The sequence below is a fragment of the Desmodus rotundus genome, chromosome 12 (assembly GCF_022682495.2).
Source record: "Desmodus rotundus isolate HL8 chromosome 12, HLdesRot8A.1, whole genome shotgun sequence".
Taxonomy (NCBI): Eukaryota; Metazoa; Chordata; class Mammalia; order Chiroptera; family Phyllostomidae; genus Desmodus; species Desmodus rotundus.
Genome location: NC_071398.1, coordinates 57367630 through 57393527, shown reverse-complemented (window position 1 = coordinate 57393527; position 25898 = coordinate 57367630). Strand labels below are relative to the sequence as shown.

Genomic DNA, 25898 nt, shown 5'->3' with positions numbered 1-25898 from the left:
TCTTGCTGTTTTCTTCTTATTTTAGGGAGGGAAAACTCCTGGGCTCAGCTTCTATTCTCAGATTGGCCTTCTCTGCTTTCCAGGGCATGCCTGTCTGCTATGTGGAAGGATTTCTTTTCTCAGGCTGAACACACTGCAGCCTATTGCTTCTTCCATCCTTCCACGTATACACAATATCATGGAGCCTTGTGGCTGTTGAAGTCTATCCGTGTCTTACAGTTGGGGCTTTGTGGGACACCTTGTTACTTAGTTTAGTTATCAAGGCGGCCCCTGGTTCTGTGTTTGGTTTGGTTTGGTTTTCCACTTTTCTGCTCAGTTTTCTGTGGGGATTTGGAGAGGCTGTCCCTACTGCCACACAATCCTCTCATTTACACACCTGCGTAATATAGATACGTTTATCCTTCTTCTTGGGCATGGAAAACTTCTTGAGTTCAATGCCATATAACTATTCAGTTGTGCTATTATAAAATTATTGCTCTTTAAGACATAAGACCGACTCCCTCTTTCATTCCTGCAAACGGTGGGAACGCGAGTTTGGCATTTTCGGTCAGAGCCGGGTGCCTAGGTCACTGCAAATCCAGGAGCTTTGCCCTGGGCATTTGGACAGTGGCCTTTTTTCTTTCCTAAATCAGAGGTCCCTCCACGTAGTGTTATATCCCAAAACTCAGTGAAAATGTAAGAACAAGCACCTTAGCCAAACTACAATAATGCCTACTTTAGCCCTTATTACTGAATTTAACCAACTATCTGGAAGAATACACATACCAGAAGTACCCCAAACCTCAAGTTAATCCTTGTATGCACATCATATTCCCTTTGTGACCTCATTCTCTGTCTGTCGTGTGTACTTGTCTCAAATATTTCCAGAGACACCTCTGCGGGTGGACTGAGTTAACCAAAATGATACTTAAGTTTTGTTTACATGTAGACCTTTTCATTATAACGTCGTTGCCTCTGTAAGAAAGCATTATTGCTGGGTCAGGAGAGTGGAGTATTTAGCGTTGGACATTCTGTGTTTTGACTACCTTCACGCTTGAGGTTTATACAGTTCAAACAAATGCACAGTTAGGCTTGATTTTGTTGGTTTTTTCATTCCATCCAAAGGACCTTCCTCTTACTGCTCCACGGTTTCTCCTAAATTTGCTAATTGTACTCTCCTATTTCTCTCAGACTTTAGCCATTTACCCTTTCCCTAAACCGTGTGTTTTTCTCTTCGATCAATACAACCCACTCAGAATATGCCACGCCTAAGTCACAATAGCATCCTGGATTGGAGGAAGCAGGCCTTGCATTACTGGGGCTTGTTTCAGGGCTCCTCAGGCAAGTAGCGAAACTCGGGGAAAAGGAGGTCCGATTCTTCAAAAGAAGGTCGAGGACATTTTAAATAATTCCCCAGTCTTAGGGAAATTTCTGGTCTCTGCAGCTTTACCTAAACTCCATTTATTGTAGAATAAAGTGTTTCAAAATTAGAAACAGTTTCTCCCCTTCCCAAAGGGAAGGTAACAGCAAGCTTTAGGAATTGATTAGAGCACATTATGCTTTGTAAACACCACATCGTGGCCTCATATAATAAAAGGTGGCCCACCAGTGATATGAAAATGTCCTCTGCAACATTTCTAGAAATAAGCTATGGTGTTTCTGTTTGCTCAGTCTACCGTCATTCATGTTCCATGTTTCATTCAAAGCTATGTGAAGCAAAGCAGATTGCCAGGGCTTTTTAGAAATATGCATAAAATGCATATGAACTACTATATTTGTTTTGTATTTCACAAAACAAACCCTATGTCTTCAAAGTCCGAAAAAATGTGTATTTCTTTCTGAAATAAAAAAAAAATAACTTTTGACCCACTTAAGCCTAAGTACGTTTAATGCATGCACTAGCTCTCAATTTCGTTAGAGCTGTAGTTTGCTTATTCCTTTAAGAATCTGATGAAGCTGTAATCAGTTCAGCATCTCTGAAAACCTGCATTTCAGCTGCATCTCTGCAGGAAATTACTTAGGGATTGTTCGAAATTGCCTGAAGACTCTCATCACACTGCTGATTTCCTCTGCCCTGCTATTTATAACCACATGCTTCAAAAAAAGTAACTCTGGAACCCCCGCAGGACTTCCCATTCCCCAACGCGTCTCTGAGGAGCAGTAAAATATTATGCGTCGGATACGAAATCCATTACGAGGCATACTAACAGACTCCTGCAGAGAAACAAAATTCTGCTCCTCCAGGGCACAAGCTCAGGCAAGACAATGGGACAAAATAAGCACATGCAAAATTTCTCTGGGAAAACCTTGTTTCGGGTCTGTAAGGCGGTTGTCCATTGCTGAGAGACAAAGCAAACTTCCCTGCTCGGGATGGGGAGGGTGGTTATTTCTCCCCCGGTGGGGCCGATCAGGCTCAGCTGGGAGGGTTTTCTGCTCCGTTATGAAACAGCATGACCTAGTCTAATGTACATATTTGGTTTCTTTAAATAATGTTTATCAGAGTGGGAAAAAAGCATACAATTTTTTAGAAAGTATAGATTATGTTGTTTACAAACTATTTCGCAATCTAGAGACTAGTGATACTGCCAATGACTAGGTCTAATGCCCTCCGTTTTTAGTTACATGAAAATGTTGAAATAAAATTAACTTGTATGTGTCTCTATTTCTAAAACCATTGAAGTACACTCCCTGAAATAAATATCTATACATATTTTACTTTAAATCAGAATTACTAACAGGGTACTATTACTTTAAAACACTAGAACTGGAACATAATAAATAGAAAAAAAAGGAAACAAAATATAACCAGAGACATTGAAGTTAAGAACAATCTAACAATGGACAGGGGGCAGTGGGGAGGGGACAGTGAGGAGAGGGGATTACAGGAACTACTATAAAGGACACATGGGCAAAATCAAGGGGGAGGGTGGATGTGGGGGAGGGACGGGGATTTGGCTGGGGTGGGGTGGAGGGATGGGGAGAAAAGCCACACAACTGTAATTGAATAACAATAAAAAATTAAAATTAAAAAAAAAATAAAACACTAGAATAATATCTTCTTCTGAAACTTAGGGGTATAGAAATATACTTCAATATACTTTCTAGAAGACAATCAAATTTTGAATGTACAGAAACAAAGTTATTCTAGAAAGAAATTATTCATCAGATCTTGTTGCTTACCTGGCAATACCAAATCATTCAACGTATTATTTTCCAGGATTGATATAAAAATTATTCACAACTCCTGGTTTCCAAGTTCATGGCCATTTTACATCCTACTACGTCATATAATTCATTAACAATTTAACAATGTCATTGTTACAGTATACTGAAATTTGAAAATGAACATTTGCATATGAGAAAGTTATTTATGTCACGTAGGATATATTGAAGAGAACATGATTCAGCATTAACATTTGGGTAACTTATTCAGAGATTTTTGTCCAAATATAATCAAATACCTGAATGTGTCTAAATATTAAGACCAAGCATTCCGGTAATCGAATACATTTCTTGAATTTAATGTCAAAGGTTTTGTTCGTGTTCAAGTAAAGTCTGCATGCAAAATACTTTCCTCAACATTTTTTCCGAAACAATTTCCTACACCGCCATTTTTCCAATGACATCTGAGTGCTTTGTGCACATTTATGTCATCGTTTTGGAGGTAATCGGCCCCTTTTTGTGACGACCGATTATCTGAACTCCTGTACTGTGTCTGAGGAATTCCCACTTTCAAAATCTCAGTGGAGGATAAAGCCACTCTAATAGCTGACGTCCACAGACACTCACTTTCTCCCCCTCATGTGCAACAGTACAGATGTGCAGGACCTAGAATCCCCCTAGGCCAGACTTTGAATCAGAAATCTGTGGTACGAAGAACCTCGGAAAGCAAGCCAGGCCCTGGCAGGAAGAGGGCTGGGCACAGCCGCTGCGCTGCTATGTAGGGTTTAGATAAAACCGGGGGCGGCATTCAGAGTTGAGAACTCTTAGTGGAAAGTCGCAGAATGCGCCACCCAAATGTGCCTGTTTAGTACAAGGTTCTTTTGAGCCGAAGGCAATGATTCCTTTGTGTTTTTGCTATGTTCTACAGGATCTCAACAAAGCATGTGTTATTATATTGCATGTATTTATCTATACGACTTTTTCGTTATTGGACCGTATGACCTTAGAAAGGCGGCATTTTCTGATTTCTCTTTGCATCTTTGGTGGTTGGCATATAGTAGATGCACAGTGAGTTGTTAATGTAACTGTGTTTCCAGCTTGGGCCCATGTGACACTTTCTATAGGATTAAGATATTTCTAGGCCCGTCTCAAGAAGTGGAGCAGGCCGTCCACGAATCTTCTAATATAGAAGAAAATCATTCCTGGCTTAGTCCTTACTGCGAGGCATGAAGGAGTTGAAAAAGGAAAAATGAGATTTATCTAAAAACTAAGCTCCATTCCCTAGAGTCAGTGTTGAATTTGCAGCGAACAATTCAGGTGTCTGGCCGGCCGCAGGTACTGGTGTGCCGGCAAGGAAAGTGAGCTATCAGTCCTCGTGAAATAGTCTCTGTGTGATACATACGCAAGGATATAAAACAGGATGGGGTACACGGATCGTCTCCACGTGACCAGAGAAGAGCGTGTGACAACACATTGTCAGTACTACCAAGGAGAGCAGCTCCGCTCAGTGAAACTTTGATCTCAGTGCAGAGGACCTGGTGCCAGAGGCTCTACCATTATCTGTAGCAACAACAAAACACCTTTACAGGGGTTCCTGGCAGCCAAGGGTATCGGTGACAAGCCTCACTAGAGACATGCAGACTTGGAGCAGGAGGAAGAGGGACAGTAAATGTCACCTTGTGGTAACCTCGAGCTGAATTACAGGGTGCTACTGAGCACACACCTAGCTTTTATTTATGTTTCTGTTCACGTGATGCTTATACTTCTGCTCTGCCAGTTGGCCCGGTGTTAGGCTTTGTCGATGTAGGGTGACGGGTGACACTGAAGGCCATACCAAGAAGGGACTTGACTTCCTGGTCCCAGTGTGCCTTTGCACTTTATTTCTTTGGCACAGCTGCCCATGAATCAGCCATCCTCTGTGAGTGTGTTGTTTGCTCGGTGGGACATTCCTGCCTGCTGTTGGTGGGTCCGGCCTTGGTGAAGTTTCTTGGCTACCGGCTGCTGTCTGTGTGCACCTGTGCCCTTGTCCACGGTGTCTGATTCCCAGCCTCAGGGGAAAACTCCTTCTCCAGGTTCCTACTCTGTCTGCATGCCCTTCTCCTCCTCAGCCGGATTTCTGTGTTTGGAATCTCTGTGTGGACCGTAGAGTTCTCTCTCACCCCTTTTCGTACTTAGCCACATGCACTGGTTCACAAGTCTTCATATCAAATTTTTTCAGTTCAAGTTACTGATGTGACTTCTCTTTCTAGATTGGGCCCTGATGGATGTATACATAGGCTTTTCTTCTCTTTAACTTCAGTGTTTGAAAAGTCTACCTATAAAGGATGAAATATTTATCCATCAAAAGCAATTCTTAATATCATAGACAGTATTAAGTCATCTTACTCCAATAACTAAGTCAAACTTACTCCAACAGAAGTTAACACACAGAAAATGTCAAGCATATAATGGCAAAGGAAGGATATAAATGTGACCGATTCATACAGGCTGTTTTGAAACATGTGAAACTTAGGAGATGCTGGGCGCTGCCCACATTTTACAACAATGTCATGCACGTTTCTGTTTGTTTAAAATTAATTCTCAGTGTCCCAGTAAATCGATCTCCCCCCAAATCTTCTTTTATTCCAATGGTTTTCCATAAGGTACTGATGGGAAATGCCATCCATGGCTGATACTGCTATCGGCTGACACTTGCAAACGGCTGCTGTGGCCTGAGTACTGTTATGGGATGAACTAAGAGTGAGAAGATGAATTTCTGGTGTTTAGGCCATCCAATCTTTAAAGGGCCCTCTGTTGTGGCAGCCCCAGTGGACTAGGACAACTCTTTACTGCATGCTTCCTCTCAGACACATTTCATAACTGTTTTCCAAAATTCTCGAGACATCGTCATCAAGTTCTCATTTGACATAGGAGGAAACTGAAGCTCGCAGAAATACTACAAACCAACTCGTATCAGGCATGGATTTCACTGTCTTGTCCTACTAGGAAGAGAAACGCAGATTTCTAGAGCGAAAAGAACTAGCGGTAGGCAGGTTTGTGGGGAGCAAGTTTGGGATGAGATTGGTTTTCAGGAGCGAGATGCCAATGCATTCCCACATGCCTGAACGTGGATTTTCAGGCTCTTTGGCAGCTTAGCGATGGTTGTGCGTGAAGGAGCGGGATTTGGGATCCAGGGATGAGATGATTTCCCTGCTCCAGATCCCCAGGAGTCGAGGCCCAGTTTGGGGTTTGGGCTGTGTATGTAAAAATGGGAATATTGATAGAAAGAGAAAATGTGAGATGTGCCAATACTATTAACTTAAAAAAACTTTTTAAACTTTGTTTAAATGTTTACTTACTAATTTTTGTAGTATATCCTTGGATTACAACTAACAATTTTTTTTTAAATTCTTTAGTCCTTCTGTTTGGTTGTGACTTGGTTAAATAACATTTGTTAGGTAGAGCCACGGAACTGAGCCACGGTTCAACCAAAGACCACACAAGAACTGACACAGTGGAGTTTATTATGCAGAGGTCCAGGACTGCTGGGGCCCCGTGGGAAGATCAGGGTGGGGGGCAGGCAGAGGGCAGGGCTGGACCTGGGCACATGCCTATATCACGGTCCTCAGGTGAAGTGCTTCGGGGTTCCCAGGTTAAGGCCAGATTTATCAATTCAAACCAAAAGAGTGGCATTTGGTAAGCTCCACAGGGGTCTAATCTAAGGGGCATGCAAGGGCAAAGACTCTGGGGAGGGGGGGTGGCGGTGGAGAGTGTTTATCACAAGGGCTGTTGCGGAGTCATACATATCAGGAGCTTACATTTACTGGTGACTCTGGGGCTGTCTCTAGACACGTGGTCAGAGGAGGGGCCAGGGTCAGTCGGGATCCTGCAGACCACCCGGCCACACAAATGGACACAATACCCTATTAGGGAGTAGTTCAGCTAAACTCTCAACAGGTGTGTACGCGTATTCCAGCAGGTAGTGCAGTGAGCAACAATATTTCTAAAGAATTATGATTGGAATTAAAAAATTACAAATGGAACATTTAAACACAATCCTAACAGAGATTAGTGACAGACTAAGAGAGGACCTAAAACCAGTTTTGTAAGTTCATAATAGGAAAGAAGATGGAAAACAAGTGGTAAGCTAAAAAAATTAAGTTATTTTGTAAATTGAGTCCCAGAATCACACTTTAATAATCACTACAGGTTATAATTTTTTATATTTCAGGAGGGACAATGACAGTCCCCTCAGAGAGACAAGAACTGGCACAATTCAGCAGAGCAGCCAACCTTGTGCCTAAGTTAAAACCACGAAAGCTGGTCCCCGCTCTGTGCGCTTCAAGGTTCTCACAGCAGCAGGCCAGCCACCTGCAAAGTAGTTCCAATCCGAAGTGTGTAGCTGATTCAAAAACCGACATGAAATAACACCACCGAAATAATAACAAAACTTGCATCCCAGGAACATAGTAACAGGTTTTCTTCACATTTATGTCCATTAAAAAAATCCAATTTTAGCATCTACTTCTATCTGGATTATAGAACAGTCTATTAATAATAGAATATGTGTGTGTGTATATATTAGCCAAATATAATTTATACTATATATAATATAATACAACCCTGCCAAATTTACATGACAGAGCGTAAGAGAGAAAGAAAATTATGTGCCTCAAATAGATAGTTTCATATGTGAAATGCAAACAAAAATCTAAGAGTGTTCAACCTCCTCTAAGTCATTCCGCCAATCCTTGCAGTGTTAGTGGTCAAGATCACAGGCATGGATGGTGCAAAACCACACGCCAGTGTGACACACACATCCAGGGGGCCATCGGTAATAGAAACAATCTTTACCATATGAATTAGAACAGCGACTAGATTCAAACATTGAATATGACGCCAAAGAGGTGGAGTTATGCTATTGTAAGGGTACATGTGTTGTGATTACTTACAAAACAGTATATATGAATATGTTGAATTCACTTCCCTTCCTGTTAACAATTAACTTAATGATGTCTTCAAATCGATGGTGCATCAGGGGCAAAGAAATATAGTCATTATTATTTTGTTAGCAAATCTCAACCAATTCTTGGATTGTTTCCCTACAGTTAATTCCTCCAACACAATGGATTTGACTAGATGAAGTCTTTTCCTATATTTCAGTGAAGTCTAGTGCTTTAAGAAGTAGCCCCACGGAAGTATTAGCTCTTGGCCACTTTTGTCTTGTCTAGATCAGCTACATTGAATCCAGCTGACTGGCATTCCATGTACCACAATAGCTACTCCTGTAGCTCTGACCAGCAACGTTTTATCTATACAGCTCACGGACACTCCATCTGGTGTAGTAATAGAGAGTTAACATGGTCTGTTGTTCTCATTTACTACGTTTACATTGTCTTCTAATTCAGAAATTAATGCGAGGGGCCTAAATATGACTGTATTTTTTAACTGATTTTTTTTGAGAGAGAGAGGAAGAAAGAGAAACAGAGACATGTTGTTCTATTCATCTATGCGTTTATTGGTTGACTCTTGGATGTACCCTGACCAGGGATTGAACCCACAACCTTGGAGTGTCAGAACGATGCTCTCACCAGCTGAGCTACCTGACCAGGGCTGTGACTATGGGTAAAACACAGTAGCCTTTGCAATGTGCCAGGCCACCCAAGAGTTTTCCTGATGACATGTTAATGAGCCTGTTATCTCTGCTAACCTCCGGTTTTCTGAAATCATAGACAGAATATTTCACAGTCTGATTATTTATGCCAACGACTGCAAGAAGAAGATTATAGGAATACTGCTCTATGCTGTCTCACCAGTAATTAAGCCTCTCTTAAAAATGAAGAGTGCATTTTTAATAGTTTCTCCGGAGGTTTCACGAACAACATATGTTCTTTTAAGCAAGAGCTCATCTTTCATCAACACCTAAATTCACAGCGAGGCTCAGTGGCTTTTTACAGTTGGAGGCCTGCACATGGTATCATCCGTCATCCTGGCCCAGCAGCGGCAGGGGAACAGAGGCACTTACTGTCACCATGTGATTCAGGACAGAATTCGGAGCTTTTCCGAGGAGCTTCAGCTCGGTTACCAAATCAGAGACACACAGGGGACGGGAGATGCGTCTGCGGGCGTGCAGACACGCAACACGCACCTTCAAACCCACACTGACGGGAAGTCCCAGGCTGCCCGCAAGGCAGCTGGGAGCAGAGGTGAGAGTGTAAGTGATGTCAGGTGTTACTGGCAAAGCTTGTTCCTTCTCCTGTGCGTTAGTCTTCTCTTGCTTAGCACTTTTTTATGCACCTGGGAATCCTGGGCTAATTTCTGCGGTTTACATGCCGAAAGGAACATGGTTTCCCAGACAATTAATTACATTTCCATAGACAAAGGATGTGGCCGTTCTAGTGACTTCATCTCAGACTTTGCAGACTCCAGGACCGAGAGAAATATGTTTTTGTTGATTATAAGCTAATCAGTCTGTGTTGTTTTTTTGTTTGTTTGTTTGTTTTGTTTTAGCAACCCAAACAAGGACACAGATCGGTCATAATCTCTCTTTCAAATATTAAATTAACTCAAATAAAGCATTTGGCAAATGCTAAGGTAACCATTCAATTAAAATAGCCGTGGTCTTGACTGGCAAGGGTTGTGGGGGTGAGGTTCTCCCAGGCTGAGTGAGATAGGTTTTCATTTAAGATTGTTTCAATGTTGGATATATTTTGGAAACTCTATTGGGGAAAATTCTCTTGTGGAAAGAGTAGTCATGTTTTCTAAGTAGGAGAATAGTATTGTTATATTGGATTTTCACTTAAAAACACAGCAGCGCGGGGGGGGGGGGGTGTTATAATAAAAAGATCTGTGACCCCGATTTGCACAGGGATGTGCTCACTTACAGACAATAGCCCACCGAGCACCCTCCTGCCCCTCACATCAGCAGATCCGATTTCTCTCACACACTCTACGCCTGTTTGATGAATATTCCAGAATGCAGTGTCTTACTAAGTGCAGTTTTTTCTTTGCTAGAAAAATATTAACAATTAACCTTTCAGATGCTTCGAATAACCCTGGTGTGGACTCAAAGGTATTCCTCAATTTTCCAGGGCCGGATACTAATGGGCCTTAAATAATCTAACGGGCACAGCCTTGTATTGAACACGTCTACGTCACTTATTGGAGACATTGGTGAATGATTTACTTCCTAAAAAACAACCAAATAAGTGCGGGAGAAGAAAGTACTGCCCGAGAGGTTAGCTGGGATGAGACCGTTTTCTGCTCAGAATCCACAAGACAGACAGACAGACACCCAGCTGCCGGGATAGAGAGAGCGCTGACGGGGGAGGGACATCAGTGCCAGGACCGAAAGAAAGAAACGGACCGCTCGAACCCCGCCTCGGCAACAATACTTAGGCCTCCACCTGAGGACGAAAGTGCCTTTGTAGCAGCTTTGGGACCCAGACAGCAAAGAATGAGCCCCCAGTGCCATCCCAGACCGAGGGGAGCCATTCTGGGAACACAAGCAGCCGACTCCCTATTGTCCCCCAGACTCCAGGCCCGTCTTCACCCCGAGGGCCGACCCTGTCTCAGCCCCGTTCCGCTGGGCCCGCCGTCAGCTCTGCAGGCCAAGGGCAGAGACTCTCCCCTGGAGCTCTCGGGCATCTCAGCGCGTTGCTTTTCTCTGGTCCGCAGTACTTTTCGGCGTGGCCTGTGGTGGGGGGAATCAGCTCTGTGCGGTAGGGTAGCTGCGTTTTCTCTCCGAGCGCCTGTGGCCCCTTCTGCCTCTGCTGGGATCGTTTGTTGTCAGCTCGGAAGATGTGTCAAGGACTCTGACATGAGTCGCAGGGAGATGGGTCTGGATTGTGTCAGCCCACTCTCTCAACTGCAGCTTCTTTTAAAAATTAAAAATGGTTAGTAAAACAATGTATGCCCCGCTCCCCTTCCTTCTCTTCCTTGAAACAGCACTTAGGGTTATTTCCTTTCCGCTCCGCCCACGTCTGTTTAAACTTTAAATACAAGCTTCATTCAGCATCTCAGCGTGGGACTGTCACTTTGTAGAAATATCAAGACTAGAATATTTTTTAGTTTCAGTTGATATTTCTTTGAAAAATTATTTTAAGGGGTTCACGGGGATTTGTTTGTTTCATATCACATAAACAAACCTGTCGGCCTGTTGGGAATTTTTTTGTGTGTGTGGTCAATTTAAAAGATTCATCAAAGCAAAGCTTGGCTTCCCCCCACATGCCACCACGGCAGCCCCCCAACCCCAGACTAAGTGCCTTCTGGAAGGCAGACCCCAACAGCTCAGGCGATGGCTCCACAGACGAGCGAACCAAGGTTCAAAGACTATTTTTAGGTGATTCTTTTAAGTCACTGCTAATTTGCCATGTGTTCAATACTATGAGGTGTATTAATACGCATATATAATTGTTTATTTAAAAACATACAAACAAAAACCTTCGGGGTATTTAATTTCTATGTTCTGGTAAGAGATCTAATTAGTAAATGCACTAAGTGTTTTTATGTGAACGATATTTTCAGCGATTTCTGTTTAGACCAACAAATCACCCTATTCCAGTTCCTTCCCTCTTTCATTAATGCACTGTATTATTTCTCTGTGGCATTATAATTTATTTTACTAAGGCTTCCCTTCGAATGTCATGAATTCTGTTGTTTGTGATCCGAGACAGATTTCATAAAGTGGTGAATATTTCTGTAAGTAGATGAACGTGTGTGTAGTGTAGCCAGCGTGTTCTGTGTGAAAGCAATATTACATCCAAGTCTTGCACAGGCAACTATTTATTACTTTGAAGGCAAAAACTCAAAAAATAAATTTAAAAATGGTATAGCATTATTAAGAGCATGCAGTATATACTTTTCTTGCTGTGAGTATGTGACTACTGGTCCCAATAAATACATTATTGTCCCCAGTCTCACAGCTCATTGGAGAAACTCGGCCACTTTGTAAACAACCATGTTAGCCATTAAGCTTTAAGGTCAAGTTTGATCTGCAGAATTTTAATCAGAAATGGCTCACATCCCAAATACCCCAAATGACAGGTATGTAAAAAACAATATGAATTGGGAGATTTGGAACAGAGGGAAATTTTTCTTTCACTGACTCCTTAAAAAAACAAAAACAAAGAAAAGATTTCTTAAAAGAGATTGTAAGAATCAAATTTACTTTAAACGGTCTACTTAGTTTGTCTACAATAACTTCCATCTGTAATAGCTTATCCTCAGCTTCCTGGAGAAAGACTGAAAACCGAAATGGTTGGCTGATTAGGACTTTTTCCACAAGAAGTAACGAGTGTTTATTATCAGTAAGTACAAAAGCAAAGACAGAGCAAGGAGTGGTTTATTAAAATTATGTTTGATGCCAGCTTATGGAAATTGGTGAAAATAATATAGTTAAATTTGAGTTTTAGACTATTGCAGGCAAATTTCTATGATGTCAGTCATTGCTTACTCTCTGAGGTACTAATTTTGGAAATATTCCATAATGTCACAGAAAGCATTTGTGTGTTAAATTTTGTAGACTCTTCTTTTTCAGTGGATATTCTCCAGCAGCATCTGTGTACGAGTGTGTACGTTTATCCGTGAGCAGAGGCACGCACACACACACAGCATGACCTTACTAGGTGAGATAAGCATGCTGGTCACCTATGATATGCTATTTTATCTATTCTATCATTTTCACTAATAATAATATCCTTTTACTATTTTTCACTAGGAAGAATTAAGAATCACTAAGATCTCACAGCTCCTCGCATTAATTTTGCTGACGTTACCGTTGGAAAAACTTTCCCTTTGAGTACCTAAGCTTGGCCTCTTCAGTTTGATGTGTAAGAGGGCATGCCTTACCTCGCAAGGAACACTCAATAAACAATAAAGAATAAATGCATGAACCGTGTTCAAATTGTTTTAGTAACAATCCATGTGCAGCCCACCCTGTGCCCTTGACTGGGGCTTCTGCATGTTTCCCAAACTCCCCAGGGTTCATGGACACCCAAACTCTTAGGCTACTTCAGCAGGGAGATCTTACAAGTTCATTTTACTATTCAATATCTTTTAAGCCCGTGCCTGCAGCCAGGACAGTCAGAATTGTGTTCGAATGGCAGCTCTGCCTTGTGTTGTCTGTTAACCCCTGAGACTGCTGCCTCATTTATAACTCTGCGTCACTAGGAATTCACGTTCACTCCTAGATGCCATGATATGATGCATGCAAAGCACTCCATTCCAAAAAAGGCAGTACATGTTAAGTGATGTCATCCTGAGGGCCGTCTTGCAATGGACAGCATCTCTTCTGCAAAGATCCGCTCTGTGGCCTGCCGGCTATCCCCTCGCTGTGGCATGGCTTTCTCCTTTCATCAGCCTCACCGGTGAAGGCCACTGCCGTGGTCCCACTGATAGGAAGCATGTGCTCTAATTAAAATAATTTCTCTGTCAAGGGGACGGACGATCATAATTTTAACTTTATCGGGTCAGAAAAACTGTGAATAATGCTAGTTAAAACAGTGATCTGTAAGGACCCATGGACACAGACAAGGAGGGGTGGGGGGAGGATGGAATGTGGGAGGTGGGGGGTGGGTAGGGCAGGGACAGTAATGGGGGGAAAATGGTGACAACTGTAAGTGAACAACAACAAAAATAAAATAAATATCTGTGTACGCACACAGAAAAACAAAGAGAAACAGCCATCTGTGCACACGGAATTTTCTCAAAGCTACATGTGTGTGCCTCTGTTAGATGCATAATGTCAGTAGTCTTTGGTAGACATGCCCAAAGGGGTCATGGCATGTTGGAGTCATTCCGTAATTATTCCCCATGCTTCAAAAACAAAACTCCATGATCTATCCACTTTTCATTAATTTAAAAGATAGTCTATAGTGAAAAAAGAAAAGAAAAAGGAAATTGCTTTAACACTTGCTCGAATATAAATTAGACATGGCGGTACTGCCGCTAACACATCCCGATAGTGTGCTCTCATTTGCGAATTCTGCATCTGGGAGAGGGTGACCTCTGCTTCTGGCTGTGACAGAGGAGTTCATGTCAGATCACCTTTCCATCAACAAAATCGGAAAACGCTGAATGAGAATGCATAATCTTAAAAACTGTCTTCAAAGGCAATAGAGAGCGAGCAGGATGTGTTTGTCATCCGAGTGAGTTCTGAGTTAGGCAAAACAGAACAGGAGCCTGGGCGGAGTTGTTCACGCAAACACTAGCCTCTCTCTTTTTTAAAAATTGTATTGAATGTATTGGGGTGACATTGGTTAATAACATTACATAGGTTTCAGGTGTGTAATTCTATAACACATCACCCCTATATTGTGTTGTGTGTTCACCAAAGTCAAGTTTCCTTCCATCACTATTTATGCCCCTTTTCCCCTCTCCTATCTCCGTCTACCCCCCACCCCGCCAATCACCACACTGTTGTCTGTATCTTTACATACAAACATTGAATTGATATATCACTTCACAAATCCCATGAGAGATAATAATTTAAAATCGATTACCTTTATAGAATACAAACCTGATATGAGTTTAAATGTCCTCCAGGGAATTTTTATGATTTCTACATTCATTGCAAAGGCAAGAAACTTTTCTTCAAAATGCAAAGCCTTCAAAGAATTGCTTGTTTCTCCCAATTTTTGTGTTTGTCAGGCATCTCTCCCACCCCCTTAGTTCTCCACAAGTAACAGGAAATTCTATACATTTGTCTAAATACATGTAAATGTGAAAGATATTTCCATTTCAATTCATTCTGAGATTGTAACAGCACATTTTCCTAGGGAGACTTCATTGTCTGGTCCAAACTCGTACTTCCTCAGAATGGCTTTGCAACCGCTCATCAGCATCCCTTCACGGGAAACGACACAGTGAGAATGTCACAGGCTAGAATGTGGTGTAAAAGGAGCCCAATGTCACTCAGGAGGGAAAGTGAATTTTAAAAACACGTGCGCCAAACCAGTGGAGGCACGCATTTGCAAAGACCGTGTTTTAGCATTTCGCATTCTGCCTCCTCCCACTGCCGTAACCAGCGCTGATTGACAAAGCGCTAATTTGGGGGGATTGGAAAGAAAGCAAGAGCGCCCTGTGAATACTGTTCTTTCTAGCTGTTCTCATGGTAATGACAGAAATAAAGCCCAGCCGCACGGGCGCTCCTGTTTTACATTCGGTTTGCTGGGAAAGGGGCTTAACATTAAAATTATGTAGATTACTAGCACTGATACATAATAAAGCCCCTATCTTTTATTACTTTAGGGTTTGTTTATCCTTAGAAATAATAAGGCCTGCCTCCCTCCCTCCCTTTCTGCCTTTAAAATACAAAGTGTACTGTCAATGCAACAGGGAAATCACTGAGTGGTTTTTAAGGAAATTCAACCCCTAATTCAGTCACATTTTAGGGGAAAAAAATTGAATTGTGCCAATTGGCTTAATGGATTAATTTCTTCAATCTTCCTATGTCTTTTAAGAACGTTTGGTTTCAGGAGTCAGATTTTTGAAGACCACACATGACGAGCCTCTTTTCTGATGGAATCCTTCCAATTTGTTTTTCTACAAGTTAATTCGGCCAATGTCTCCAACAGGAATTCAACTTTTCTATGTTTTGCAGTAAAAACAGATAGGATAGTTTATAAATAAAAGTTTCTTCAGCGAGGATTTGAATGTCTGATGTACTTTAGAAAACAACACGGGCAAAGAATGTGTTGGCTCCCAGGAACCCAGATCACTTAGGTGTGATGTTTTCAGATCACAGCTTCTATTTTGATGACTTTTAACTTAATGACAAGAAGAGAGGAGCCTAAAAGTTCCTTGCATTCATAGACATTAGAGCCCTCATCACATATCGAAAGATCTTTTTTAAAATGCTCAAAACTATTTCGCTATTGAAATCTGTGTGTTACTATGTTATCATGCCCACGGGCTAGATTAAATATACATTTTTTACAGTATTACCCACACGCAGCATGTCATTAGTGAGAGCCAATCAAGTATACCTGGCTATGCACAGTGCAGGTAAAGGTGGGTGTCTGGTCATTCACTGCTGCTCATTTAGCTTTTGGAACAATCTCGCTTACAGAACATATGAGAATAATGAAGATGCCCAGCAGCATTATACATTTCAGTGAAAATTTTTGAAATACAAAAATATAATTTACTTTGGCAAGGAATAAAATACTCAATGTCAGTTTAAAATCTCAATGATCATGATTTATCATTCCATTATTATTTTATGAAATTATAATTAAGTGTAAAGACCTCAATTTCTGCATCTAAAGGAAGAGTAAATGGGCTGAGATAAAGACAGCCTGAGTTTAAGTAGATTCAAATTCAGCCGCTTTCTTTCAAAATGCTTACCGTGTTTATTTATGTAAGCAAGTGATTTAACTTCTATGAACCTCAATTCATTATTTCTGAGGATAATAATGCCTCACACTAATGACCACGATGAATGTTAATGAGCAGATATGCTGCTGTATATAATGTGGTCTTTCCTTTCCCGGTGATTGTTACCACCTTTCTTGTTACAATTTTCCCTATATGTATGGAACTGATTTTTATCTCTTTGACAACCAGTCTGGATTGTGTTAAATTGTCTTGCAGTGATTTTTTTTGGTATCAGATGGAAAAAAAATTCACATTTTTATAATACTATGTTTTCCCATCTAGGAAGATGGCAAAGGTAGCTATTTCTGTATCTAAACTTTATTCTCTGTCATTTAATATTTTTATATTTTTTTCCATAAAGTCTACTTTTAGTTAGGTTTATTCTTATGTATTTAATAAGTTTTGTGCCATTATAAGTGCTACAGCTTTCATTTACATAGTTTCCTTGTTACTCTTGCAAAACCTGCTATTAGTTTTAGCATATGAAGTCCGTATCTTGTAAATTTATTAAATTTCCTTATGGTTTAGCAGAATTAGTCTATGGTTTTCTTAAATTTGTCTATGTAAAACAATACAATGGTTAATTTTTAGTCCCATTTCCTATGTATTGCATTTCTTTCCCCTCCTCATGCACCCTCTAGAACTTCCATTACAATGTAAAATAAAAGTGATGAGTGGGCATCTTTTTCTTGTTCTTGGCATTAAATTGTATGTATTTGTGCTAATATTTCGTGGTCTTTTTAGCAGATACATTTTATCCATTTAGGAAAGCTTCCATTTTTTCTAATTAAAAGTATTTTCATTGATTTTTAATTTTGAGGGGTTGTTAAATGTCATTCAATTCTATTGTTACATCTATTAATATAATTAATATAATATAATGTGATTTTTTACCTGTTACAGTGATAAATTATATGAGTATATTTTTCAATTTCATGCCAAACTTGAGTTCTTGAGATAAACTCTAAGTTGTAATATATCTTGCTTGATTTTTTGCATATACGATGAATATTTATAAATTTTGCCTCCAAGTTAATGGTCAGATTGTCCTCTAATTTTTTATTTCCTTCACAATCACTATAATCTATGATTTTGCTGTCAAATCCTAGTATTAATTAATGTCTTTATACTCTTTGCTTACAGCATATAGAACACATTATATTTATTTCTGATGATACACTTTTGTTTTTCTTAGTTTTGTTTTCAGGGGTTTAAATTCTCCCCAAACTAATACTTTCCACAGTAATCATAATCACTATGTCAGTCTCATACAGTCAGTACCATTTTGTGAATTCTTACATATTTACCAATGTATTTGCCCAATCTTTAGTTTGGGGACGTAAGATTCCTTGGTGGACAGCATTTGAAACAGGACATGTGTCCCAGAAGACTGGATAAGGATGACTAAGGGATGACAAACAAATTTGTTATTCACTACAAACGCTCCCGTTAACAACCGGGCGGAACGCGCTCCTGATTTGTGTGTTGTTAACTTCATCTTCTACCTCAGTTATTTCTCCGTGAGTCTACCTGCCTTTCCTCTTCCAGTGTCAATTGTCCCGAAATTCCCTCTCCTTTTACCTGTTATAAATTATATTAATCTCCTGAAAACAACACTAATGGTTACAATAAGAATTACAGAACCTGAACGGGTTGTAGGACTCAGCTCTTACCGTCATTTGTCGGAAGCAAGGGTGGCCACGAGGCCCCCAGACTGGCGGCCGCATCAAACGCGAGGACAGCTTGTTGCGGACTGTGTCTTCCATCTGTGTCATCCGCCCGAAGTCCAGGTGATCGGCATTGGAAATGCATTGCAATATTGCAACCTGTTGGGCGCTGTAATTATTAATTTTACGGCAAATACATGTTACTCATTCCATGTTCAGACCCTCAGATATGGGTGTCATATTTTAATTCATAAATTATTATTTATGAGGATGAAATAAATACGTATCTAAGGCATGTGCCATGTTTGGCATTCCATATACATTCAATGAATAAGGAGCATTTCTACTTGTACAAGAGATTAGGGAAAAATTAGGGCTCGCAAGCCAGTAATCTGCACCTCCTTTGGAAACATGAAAGGTAGGCAGGATTAACAACAACAGATTATTCTGCTCACCTGTTGGCAAAAGGTTGCGCGGGTCAAAATTTAGAGCTTCGAATTCACTGGCGTTTTAAACTCTAATCACTTGCGTGCGTTGTAAAGTTAAATGAGAAATTATGTAAGTGCATAAAGGGAGGTATTTCTCAGTTTGGGAAAGCTAATAAATTGAAGACTATATTATTCTCAATGAAACTTGGAGTGCAGGCAAAGAATAAGAAAATCCGACCACCACCATGAGAACGCAGTAATTACTGCCGTGAGCCGGCGCTGCAGACGGTTGCTAAAATCACTGTGCAGAAGTTAGTGCGGAAGCAGAATGCAGGCCTCAGAGACCTTGGCCTCCCAGGTCTCGCCCGGGAGGCAAGATGACTAGCTGCGGATAGAGGCTGGAGATTAGGTCCTGGAATAAAGAGGGGACACTGGGGAAGAGACCGGGCCGTGCCTGTGAGTTCTGTGATTTACTTAGTAGTGTAATACCAAAGCCAGTCCGGTTTTGGTCATTGCTCCATGAGTGTTTAACGTCTTCACCTGCTGGACAAGGGGTGTGTGAGCTTTCTGTATTATGTTGTAACGTTGTGTGATTCTACCATTATCTCAGCATTTAGACATTTTTTTGAACTATAATTTATTACCGGTCTGCAGGACCTCGCGCACGGGGAAGAGGGCCAGCTCCACAGCGCTCAGGGGAACTCTGGGGGAAGATGAATCTGCATGTGTATACACGGGCCTACATCCGTGTATATGATGCTGTGATGGTGACTCCCTGAGTGTAGTCATTGCTAAAAACCTTTATATTGTGTGTTTACTTAGGCTGAGTTTTTGTATATAAATTACATCAATGAAAATGCCTGGGCGTGTGGGAACGCTATTTCAATCGATTCAGTATAACAAGCCTAAAATTCCTAGTATGCAGACACACTGAGCCCATATCCCACAGGTTCATTAAATACGGACTGAGAGACAATGTCCCCAAAGGCCCCGTCATCTCACTTTTGGGGCCAGGACAGTGTCTGAGGTCTAGACATGAGCTCCACTCATTTAACCCTAATGCACCGATAACAAAATTCGCTTTCATTCCTGGTATTCTCACTAGGAATCTGGCGTTACCCTTCAACAGATGTGGTGGGATACTTTATTGAAATGTCAGAATAACGATCAGGGATGGATATTATCATTGTTCCCGCCATAGAGACTAGCAAACTACAGTTTATAGCAATTGAGTAAATTGACAAATTCACCCACCTAGTATGTGCGGGAGCCTAGATACAGAACGAGTCTAAGACTGTGCTCCGAACCAGCATTATAGCGGCCAAACTGGGGTTCCCTTTGCTCTGTGGTTTAAAATGTGTAATCATTTTCCCTCTGTTTCTATCAAGCTTATCTGCACAGCAGTCCTATCCTCACACAACATCGTAATTCAAAGCATTTCCTAAAAGAATAAATCCCAGAGTGTTTCTTTTTTTCTACTAAATATCTATTAAATATAAAAACTACGACTGAAGACAGAAGCAACCAATTTAAGTTTAATGCACCTTGTTTGCTAGCAAACTAATCTCTAATCACAAAACCATAACCTGCTTGCAATGCCTGTTATTATCTGATTAGAAAACAACATTTGAGACGAAAGGGGATCTCTCGGGACGAAAGAAAGCAGCGGGACCAAATAGCCACAAGACTTGAGCTGCTTTGTTGCCGTCTTATAATCCTGACCAGCTTCAATAAAGTCTGACTTCACATACAATATTTATATCTCCGTCTTCACATAAGGAAATATATTTAATACCGGGAAACAAAATAAATATTTGAAGAAAATCGTATTTGTGGCTCAACGCACAACTTCAACTTTTGAGGGCTTCCAAACCAAGACTGGTATACAAAATGAACCGAACACATCCAATTTAGGTACGTGCGTGAGAAGACTTCAAACAGCTTCAGTGTAGGCTTTATGAACGCTGCTTTATTTAACATTTATGGGACACTAGAAGTCGTTAAGACTAGTGTAAAGCCCAGGATGTTTTAAAATATTTTATGATAATAATGGACTATCGATGCAATATTGACTTAGTACTTAAAAATAATAGGCTACAAATTAGATTAAATAAATCTTCAAGTGTTGATGTTTTTCACTTACACCTAGGGGTACGGGATGAGTTACAACATTTAGAACCATTTCTAAATGTTATTCCAGGTGTATTTTTACTCAAGCATTATTTTTATTGCTATGCAGATGGGTAATATTCTGAATGCATTGTGTTGTGTTATAGATTCTCATTATTTATTTTGATCAATATGTACTGTTCCACCACATATGTATATGAAAATAATGTTTCTTAGTACAATGCAGTATCTGTAGTACCTTGGCTAAGAGCTGGAATTCTAGCCACTTTTACTCTCAATTATATCTTCATTTTCAATTATATCTTTTCCATTTTCAGCTAAAATTCCATGATTCAGTTCTATCATCACTCACTTGCAAAACCCATACCCTATGACCCCTTTCTCTCCCACACTCATCCAGCAAAATTCCAACTCCGTTACCCCCAATTATTTGCTCATTTCACGCTTCCACCAAAGCAGCTGCTTGTAGCTGGAATGAATCTCTTAACTGATGAACTTGTCTCATGGTGAAAATGCCATCAATCAAATAGTCCCGATGAAATGAGGAGCTAACCTCTCCACTGTACCCTAGGCCCACCCCCCTCTCGTTTTCTCTAGATTGCTGGGTGCACACGTATCTCCACCCTTCTGTGTATCCAAGGCCCCATTTCACTTTTTTCATTTAGCACAATTTTTCAACATCCCTTTTATTAAATACAATGATGTTTTATTAAAAAACATCTCAGTGTCTTTCAAGAACATCTAATCTATATAATGTCCTAGTAAGATAGCTACAATTCATGTCATTTTATACATGAGAAGTTACAACTCTTAAGAGATTAAGTACATTTCTGAAAGGAGGCAAGGACAGCATGGAATTCCAGTTTGGGTCTATTGCAATCAAAACCCATTGTTCTTTCACTCCACCATGTTGCCCAGGTCATACTCTGGGTTAGATCAATCACAGAACAATACGTGGGGCCATCTAGTGACTTCCACCATCTTGGGTGAAAGCTGGATTGAAAGATTCTTAAAAAAATAAAAAAGGAACATGGAAGAAGTGATGGGCCACCATTTCTAATATTAAGTTATAAAAAAGACTGTGGCTTTTGTCTGGGATATTCTCTGTCATTTTCTCTTGCACACATGCTCAGGACAAAGCCAGCTGCATGTTGGAAGGCAGCCCAATGGAGACGCCCACATGAGTAACGATAGAAGAGGGATATTTTGAGACCTGCTCACAGACAAGGGAGTGAGTTCGGAAGCAGGACCCCCCCCCCAAGTTAAGCCTTGAAATGACTCTATTCCTAGCCAGTGTCTTCACTGAGTCCTTTGAGAGGCCCCGAGTCACACTTATCCATCTTCCTGGCCCATTGCAACTGTGAGACAAAACGTATGTTATCTTCAGCATCTAAGCTTGAGATAATTTAATATGAAGCAATTCATAATGTAATACTTGATTCAAAATGTATATTGCAAAAAGAAATAAAGAAAAAAATGGATGGATGGATGAGTGAATGATACCAGGACTTTATTTGAGCACCGTGTCTATGACTAATTCTGAGAAAAAGAAGTAATTCATCAGAGAATCACAGTTAGAAAATAATATTATCTAACCATTATCATTTCATTGTCTACAAATATAACAATGGTAGCTGCACAGAGAATAGGATTAGATTTAAAAAGAAGAAAAGGTTTTAAGCAGAAATGATGATGAATGGGTTTCTCAAGGAAAGGTTTCACACTTGGACCGCCACTCAATCATCTAGGACGGCTGAGCCTACTGCCTGAGGACTAGATTAGATGAGATGCCTCTTGTCCTTTGATATTATGATAATTAGCACTTACTGAGCCCCCATGGGATGCATAGCCCATCCTGGGTGTTACTTGAAAGCTAGTTTAAATATGATCCTTTTTGATTTGATGCCGAAAAGACTCTATACATATTAATTTTTAAAAAATCTTTCCCATGCATTTAATTTGGGAACTCTTGCTTTTCTTTCTGACCTCACAGCACAAATTGTCTGTACAACTCATTTGGCAATCACTCATGTACTGGCTTGTGACATTTTCTGAACTGTGGTTTTAGTGAGAGTCAATTCTTCATGTAAGGAAACCTCTCCTGACTCATTACTTCCCACAGTGTATGTCTGCGTTTTCACCGAGCCAAGCCAGGCAGCCGGAGTTACAGGCAGTGAGTCCTAAAGGCTTTTGACATACTGACCACACAGAATGCCCATCTTGCTCTCACAAGTTCGCCCTGATGTGTACCTGCACGATATACATTTGCAGCCCACGTCTCCTATTTGTATTGTCCCCTAATCTTTCTGTTGTAGCACCTGCAGCATCCTAGGTCACCCCTCATTTCCTAGAAGATTTTGGATCATGGTGGAGGGTCATGATTCTCCATGATTTTAATCCTCACGCTGTTGGGGAAATACAAACAAAAACAAAATATTCTCCCAACCTAGAAAATGTCTTTACAATGGTAAAACAAAAAGAAAATAATTCCATTATTAAATAAGTGTTATACCAGCCCTGGCTGGTGTGGCTCAGTGGATTGAGCACCAAACCAAAACATCACAGGTTCAATTCCCAGGCAGGGCACATGCCTGAGTTGCAGGGGGTGTGTGAGAGGCAACCAATCGATGTATCTCTCACACATTGATGTTTCTCTCCCTCTCTTTCTCCCTCCCCTCCCCTCTCTCTAAAAGTAAATAAATAAAATCTTTTTTAAAAAAAGTATTAAACCAGAATATGATGGGCACCACAGGCAATTTGCTGAGAGCTTGTGAGGACAGAAAGACCTCTCTTCCTTTTCCACAGTGAAGTACATCCAACCCAATAGACACACGCTCTCCAGAGAATAAGTAGCCCTCATATAAGAGGACTTGAAAACCCCATTTCTGCACGTGGTTCATCCTCAATTCACCTGCTAATGGGCTGAGGGTCTGTGTTAGCTAATGGACTCTATCCCTCGGAACAACAAGCCACTCATAGCTTTATGACACATACTTCTACAACTGGGAGGGCCATGGAGTCAGGCCCCTACCTTCCCACAGACCTGTGCACTTCAAAGAGATAGCTCCAGGTCCTTGAAAAAGACATTCCTGGGCCACAGAACTGGCAAGAGGCTTACACAGTGTCTGAAAAGATTGATCTCACTTTTAACAGGAACCTAATCAACAAAATGAACAAGCAAGCAAAATATAACCGAAGACACTGAAATTGAGAACAGGCTGACAGTGACCAGAGGGGAGAGAGAGGGCAGGGGATTACAGGGGAAAAGGGTGAAGGGTTTGCAGGAACAATTATAAAGGACACATGGACAATAACAAGGGTGGGGGGTATGGAAACAGGGGAGGGAGGAGGGGAGGGCTGGGTGATGGGGAGAGGTGGAGGGAAAAGGCAGAAAACTGTACTTGAACAACAATTTAAAAATGTTAAAATTAAAAAAATAGATTTATATACATTTCAAAGAGACAGAGAAAGAATTCACAGTTACCAGTTTTCTGAAGTTCATGCTCTAAGAAAAGAGAGAAGAAGACTTCCTTTATGTTCAATAGGAAGAACTGAGCCTCTTGTTTTCCATCTTTATTTGTCCTTAAGGAAGATCAGCTTTTCAATACCTAGGATTCTCTGAGTCTGTCCAACTACGTCAGCCATCCACTCCTGGAGCTGTAGCTTAAATCTTGTCCTTACCTAACTGTAAACCCTGTATAATCTCAACACGAAGCCTTCCTTCCCCCCAAGTCACCTCTGACTTTCCCACTCACTCCCCCAGAGCAGTTCAACTGCGAAGGTCTTTGCGTCCACAAGGTCCTACAATCTGTTGATCTTATAAGACACATCACTACCCTCCACCTCCATTATACTCCCTCCTCCCTGGTTTTATCCAGTTGTGATTCCACTGCTTTTCATTCAAACCATTCCAATGCATACATCCTTGACTCCTCTATCCCCGCTCTCCCGTGAAGACGGAGGTCAGTACTGGAGAAGTCCAACCTTCTCTTCTCACCTACACCCACAGCGGGTGAATGCAGCAGGAGAGAAACACAGAATCCTACTGGCTGGTCTCACTTTACACTCGTGATTGCTGACCTCTAAAGGACCCTGGTCCTGCCCAGCCCCTCCCCGACCCCTGTCTGATCATTCAGTCTCCTTTTTCCCTGGGCAAGCATTTTATACTCTCTTTTCTCTCCTTTGACCACTATCTCCATCTTCAATTTTTTCCTGTTTCACTAAGGAAATGGAAGTGATCACCAGGAACCCACACTGACTAGCCTGCCTGCATCTGTACAGATGTACTCTGCAGATCCTTGGGTTATTATGTGTACCTTTCCAAGGCCATTTGCCCAATAAATCTCTCTCCTCTTGACTCAATTTTGCTGACTGAGCTTTCCCACCCCCTTCTGTATTTCTGTAAGCATTTAAATTTGCTATAGTAAATGCCTATCTTAAAAATTAGAGCAATAGACAAAAAAAAACCTCTCTTTAAGCCACATTCTCTTGAGTTGCCCTTTTGATTTCCAGAAAGCTCAACTCTTCAAGTTATCCACTCTTGTTGTCTTTTGTTCCTCTCATCTTTTTCTTCATCAAATATATTTCAGGAAGGCTTCTTTCCCCTCACCATTCTAAGTAGTACTTGTCAAAGTTATTAATAGCCTCACTTTGCAAAACCTTCCCATTAGCAGTCTCCAAAGTGATTGCCCCATGGTCATTCCTCTGATTAAGACCCACCAATATCCCGCCATCCCATTCAGATATCCCGCTATCCCATTCAGAACGAAAGCAAAAGACTCGGTGACAACCTCCAAGGCCCTACGGGCTCTACAGTCACATCAGATTGGAAAAAGGACTCCGACGCCTTTCCATCAATATTGATCCAATCAGGCGGGCCCTCGGAGTCTGGGCAAGCACACCGATGTCGAAGTGCTTGGATGTTTCAGAAAGCATGGTTTCTCCCTCTTCATGCCCAGTGTTCAGTTCCTCTAATGGGAACTTCCCCATACATCCACAGCCATATAGTCCTTTCTCTCAAAAGCACGGGTAGGCAAAAGTTTACAATTTAGAAGAATCGTGTCACTAGAGGTCTTTCTATGTGGCTTCTTAGAGGAATTCGTAAACGACAGGACCTTCCGCAGGCATGAGAAGGACTATTCGAGAACCACTACTCCCAAGGACTCAAGCTCCAGGT

General features: G+C 41.1%; 1 pseudogene; it reads left to right on the top strand.

The window, feature by feature from the left end:
- The first annotated feature begins 9091 nt into the window (after nt 1-9091).
- Nucleotides 9092-25898, top strand: part of LOC112313952 (lysine--tRNA ligase pseudogene) — a 49078-nt pseudogene continuing 32271 nt past the window's right edge.